The sequence below is a fragment of the Lytechinus pictus genome, chromosome 11 (assembly GCF_037042905.1).
Source record: "Lytechinus pictus isolate F3 Inbred chromosome 11, Lp3.0, whole genome shotgun sequence".
Lineage (NCBI taxonomy): Eukaryota > Metazoa > Echinodermata > Echinoidea > Temnopleuroida > Toxopneustidae > Lytechinus > Lytechinus pictus.
Window position 1 is genome coordinate 31,287,123 of NC_087255.1, and position 6,000 is coordinate 31,293,122.

A 6,000-nucleotide genomic window follows, 5' to 3' on the forward strand; every position below is an offset into this window, starting at 1 on the left:
TAAACTGCAATAAACAATGACTAATTCCTACTCAAAATATGGTTTCAACAGTTTTGAATTGTGTGATGGGAACGAGTGTGAATGTGAGACGTGTTCCTTTAATCTAGGGGTATATTTGGACCTTAAACAGTTAGGATTGTGAAAATGAACCCGCGGGCGCTGCCGCCGTTGCAGTGGGCCAGGGCGAAACAAAAGTGCGCCAAAAGTAATTTTGGGCAATTTCAGATTTTTAATTTTTGTCATGCCCAGCTGAAAGACAACACTTTGAAGAATACTTCAGCAAAATATTTCATTCAGGAATTTGCATAAAGGTTGTTAATTTCCTACCTGAAATCGTAAAATGCGACATTTTGCGAAATGCCGCGTATATGACAACTTAGTTGAAAAACAAGCCATTTCACAAGAGGTTTTTCATGTAGGAATCTGAAATGGCACTCACATAATCCTGATATATTCTTTTTTCGTGTGAAAGGGTTCAAAGTAGATAAAAGACACATTTCAGGAGGTTTATAAGATAATTATTCCTCGAAATAGGCTGATAATCCATGTTTTTTGCATTTACATTAGAAACGTTTGTATTTCCGTGGATTTCCGTTTAAATTCTATCATCATTTTGCCAAATATCTAAGCTTTAAGTCGATACCAAATTTAGCTGCCCGTTTTCATGTTAGAGCCGATTTACTTGACACAACACTCCCAAAACCTGTTAAAAAATTGTCATTTTTATACCGCAAGGTCATCGCAGCGCACCGCGTACATTGCCGTTCATTTTTTGCACGGCGAGGACGATTCCCCTTCCATTTCATGAAAATGACATGAATTCCGGGCATAATGCAAACAAAGTACTAAAAGTTGATAACGCATATAAGGGCTACCCGCCCCTCTTCCAGAGATAAAAGTTACTTGTAGAATAATTTCAGCCAAAACCCCTCCTCATAGTAAATTCGTGGTGTTATATACTCTACGTTTTACCCAAGTCTACACCGCTTGATAAAGCACGGTTAATATTTTTCAGATTTTTAAGTATTTTTTTTATAAATCTAATGATCATTTTGATGCCATAAAATTGTTTTCAGGATCTCATACACACTTTTTGGGCATGTGAGAAGCATAAACCAACATGCACTCTGGTCAATCTTAGAGTAACACATAACAGTAACACAAATTTATATACTGCACATTGTTTAGCGTAATTTTTCTTATAAATTTATTTTAATATAAATATCACAGATAAGTTTTAATAATTTAAGTGGCCAATCAAAATTTGGTATCAAAGTGACGTCATATCGGCTTTAAATTATGTTCAGTCGATTCTACGGCCAAAAATTACCCTTATTCAATGTGTTAAAGTGAAAATATTCACGGAATATAATTTTGGCGCACTTTCAACTCATTCTGGCCCACTGTGCGTCGCTGCTTGGTAACACCAGCATTTAACTCAGCGAGTGGGACTGAACAATCCAATGCCATTGCCAAACAAAAGTAGTCGGGCTAAACAAATTATTACCGCTGAAAACAAAACATTTCAGAATAAGTCAAGGACATACCATCGTCAGTCAACCTCTGAATTCATATATAATACATTCAAACGGAGTCAAATTGATACTTTCAAAACGAATGGCAAAAAAAAGATAATTAATCACCAACATCATGAACAGTGCGAAACTCCTGTCTGTGCCAAAGACTACAAATTGCACCTGTTCGTTGATAGCTAGTGCGCGTGCGCAAAGAGCAAAACTTTGGACCAATCAGGGCTTTAAATGAAATATCCCTCCTATCTAGAGCGCTTGTTAGGTCCCAGAAATTGTCGAAACTTTCCTTGATTTTTATTGACTGAGACCCGGGACTGAAAACATATGGGTCAAACTTTGCGCCACTCATGTCTTACCTGTTTCACAGTCACCTCCTGTATAACCAGGCGGGCAGATACACACGTAAGATGTACCATCGATCCAAGGAAAGCAAATAGCGTCATTCTGACACGGGTTGCTCAGGCAGGGAGATGAACCGTCTGCAGAAATCAAATGAAATGGCGTACAATTATAAAGAAAGTCAAAAAAATAATTTTCTTGTCATAATCCAGGGGAGACTTTGTCGGTGCCGCTGATGCCAGACAAACCGAACACATTTTAAATACTATTTCAATGAAAACGGGTCTCATTGGTAATAATATAAGATTTTTAAAGATTGTTTTGTTTTTCTCTTTGACCTGTCAAATCGATCAGTGTCCACAAAGTTCAACAGTTTTAAATGCAATATAAATCAATCCATAAAGGCAACATAAAAGGAAATGAATAAGTCTTCATAGAACCTCTTGAGAGTCAAAGAGAAAATGCAAATGATATGTTATACAGTTGACTTAGCCTGAATGGCACGTTCTTTTCTCTTCTCTGCCATATATTATTATTTATTTTACATAATTTGATTAATTTTTTTTTTAATCTATATGTCCTTTCTTCTATTCTTTCTATTTATTTTCTCTATTCCTTCTATTCTCCTCTTCGTGTTGTTGTTGTTGTTGTTGTTGCTGCTGTTTTTTTATTTCTTCCTCATCCTCTTTCTTCCTCTATTTGCATTGACGCCCAACGGCGACAATGTATTGTTCTTGTTCCGTATTCCTATTCCGTCGTCTTCTTTGCATTGACGCCCAATGGCGACAATGCATTGTTCTTGTTCCGTATTCCTATTCCGTCGTCTTTGCATTGACGCCCACTGGCGACAATGCATTGTTCTTGTTCCGTATTCCTATTCCGTCGTCTTCTTCTTTGCATTGACGCCCACTGGCGACAATGCATTGTTCTTGTTCCGTATTCCTATTCCGTCGTCTTTGCATTGACGCCCAACGGCGACAATGCATTGTTCTTGTTCCGTATTCCTATTCCGTCGTCTTCTTCTTCTTCTTCCACAAAATCCCATGTGTTTAACACATGGTTTTTGTTAGCTCTGCCCTGGCTCCGTCCCTCATCCAAATTCATCCAAACTTGGTAGACATGTTGTCCAACATCCCTAATTGTGCACCTCGTCTTCCTTTTTCCAAAATCACTCATGCATGACCATCTAGGCGCCATTTTGTAAATTTCAAGTCCATTTGCATACCATTACTAATCTCGTCCTAACTCCCGCATCCTGCATGCTACAGACTTCTAACAAATTGCTATAGATAGTCAAAAAGTTGCTCCATCATCTGCGACGTATAACCTGACCTTTAAAATGCCATCTTCATGCCCTAAATTCAAATCCGAAATAGCCTTCCTTCAAAAACGTCATATTTATTGAAATGTAAAGTCAAAAAATCGTAAAATGGCCATAACTTTCTTGTTTTTATTCATTTCGAGCTCATATTTTCAGGAATTGATACTGGTACCATATCATACATAGGAATTAGTTTTCACGCATCACTAAATTTCCGTTACTGAAATAGCGCCCTCTAAAGTTTCAAAAACGCTTATCTTTGAATGCTCCTCATTGCGTCATGCATGGCCAAACCCGTACCCTTTTTTAGATTAAGGGTGTTCAAGATATGCCCTTTCATGCCATTTAGAAAAAAATATACCTTACCACTGACGAAATATCTGAAAAATGCTCCCGAAAATCAGCAAAATACGCAAAAATGCACTATAATGCCAGCACAACTTCAACTTGCTCTTATTTCCTTATTATTGAAGCTTATCCTTTCTAACTTGGCAGATATGAGTATTGATATATACTTCAACCGTTCGTCAACCTTTTGTAACAGAAACTGACAAAAATCTGACGTCAGCTTAAAATTATTGTGCAAAACCTTCATTTTTAATGTCTTTCTTTATATGGCATTTACTTCCGGTATATTGCTTGCGCACAAATAAAAGTGGTATTAATGTCACCGCATTGGAATGCTCTTTCCAGTGATACCAAATACGACATAGGTTACAGCAGAAAATTTCAAGATAAGCCAATCTGAACACATGGTATACTAGTCACAATGCACAAATATCAACAACAGAATTGTACACAATGTCTATGGGATCTGTTTCACGCAAAAACGAACTTAACCTATGGGGGGGCATATGGTCTAAAATGGTTGACTCGAGAATGTAGCTTCCTATGGGGCGCAAAATATACCAAAATGCAATTTGATTAACATGTAATTTGTGTTAGTCCTCCCCTGTCTCCGCTCCGTATCCAAATTCATTCCGATTTGGTAGACATGTTGTCCATGATGCATTATTGTGTACCTCTTATTTCATTTTCTTAAATCATTCATGCATGACAGTGCATGCGCCATTTTGAGTGAGTGACATCATCATCTCTCTCATTTGGATGTAACTGGCTCGTTCATATAACTATTTTGTTAAAAATAAGCGAAACTTTGAAATGTCATAACTTTCTTATTTTACATCCGATTTAGATGACATTTTCAGCATTGTGCTCGTCTGATTTTTCCCTATTGATTCCAATCAAGATTTTTCTGAGGTGGACTTGACCTTTCAATCAGACGCGTCAATGCATGCACATCGTTCGGAAACGATTGCAGTTCTAGTCTTCTTCTTCTTCTTCTTCTTCTTCCACAAAATCCCATTTGTTTAACACATGGTGTTTGTTAGCTCTGCCCTGGCTCCGTCCCTCATCCAAATTCATCCAAACTTGGTAGACATGTTGTCCAACATCCCTAGTTGTGTCCCTCGTCTTCCTTTTTTCAAAATCACTCATGCATGACCATCTAGGCGCCATTTTGTAAATTTCAAGTCCATTTGCATACCATTACTAATCTCGTCCTAACTCCCGCATCCTGCATTCTACAGACTTCTAACAAATTGCTATAGATAGTCAAAGAGTTGCCCCATCATTTGCGACGTATAACCTGACCTTCAAAATGCCATCTTCATGCCCTAAATTCAAATCGGAAATAGCCTTCCTTCAAAAACTTCATATTTATTGAAATGTAAAGTCAAAAAATCGTAAAATGGCCATAACTTTCTTGTTTTTATTCAATTCCAGCTCATATTTTCAGGAATCAATACTGGCAGCATATCATACATACGAGTCAGTTTTCACGCTTCATTGATCTTCCGGTATTGAAATAGCGCCCTCTAAAGTTTCAAAAACGCTTACCTTTAAATGCTCCTCATTGCGTCATGCATGGCCAAACCCGTACCCTTTTTTGGATTTAGGGTGTTCAAGATATGCCCTTTCATGCCATTTAGAAAAATATATACCTTACCACTGACGAAATATCTGAAAAATGCTCCCGAAAATCAGCAAAATACGCAAAAATGCACTATAATGCCAGCACAACTTCAACTTGCTCTTATTTCCTTATTATTGAAGCTTATCCTTTCTAACTTGGCAGATATCAGTATTGATATATACTTCAACTGTTCGTCAACCTTTTGTAACAGAAACTGACAAAAATCTTACGTCAGCTTAAAATTATTGTGCAAAACCTTCATTTTTAATGTCTTTCTTTATATGGCATTTACTTCCGGTCTATTGCTTGCGCAAAAATAAAAGTGGTATCAATGTCACCGCATTGGAATGCCCTTTCCAGTGATACCAAATACGACATAGGTTACAACATAAAATTTCAAGATAAGCCAATCTGAACACATGGTATACTACTCACAATGCACACTTATCAACAACAGAATTGTACACAATGTCTATGGCATAACGTATTATGCATGCACATCGTCCTGCTATGTACTTTACACTGAGTTACGTTAATGAACTGTCAGGGAAATTTGTATGCTTATTCATATGACTCTCTCTGTGTCTTTCTCTCCCTTCTCTCTCTTTGTTGAGCGGCCATATGGTCTAAAAATGGACGAAATCTGTTTGACTCGAGAATGTAACTTCCTATGGAGGGCACAATGTACCAAAATCCACTTTGATTAACATGTAATTTTTGTTAGTCCTCCCCTGCCTCCGCTCCTCATCCAAATTCATTCCGATTTGGTAGATATGTTGTCCATGATGCATTATTGTGTACCTTTTATTTCATTTTCTAAAATCATTCATGCA

General features: G+C 37.4%; 1 protein-coding gene across 1 annotated transcript in view; it reads right to left on the bottom strand.

Moving 5' to 3' along the window:
- The window catches only part of LOC129272133 (mucin-3B-like), a 32,083-nt gene extending 30,076 nt beyond the window's left edge, over positions 1–2,007 (bottom strand). Inside the window, exon 1 of the mRNA XM_064107089.1 lies at positions 1,889–2,007. The gene's annotated coding sequence lies outside the window, so the exon portion shown is untranslated. The remainder of the gene's footprint in view (positions 1–1,888) is intronic.
- Between the last annotated feature and the right edge of the window lie 3,993 nt (positions 2,008–6,000).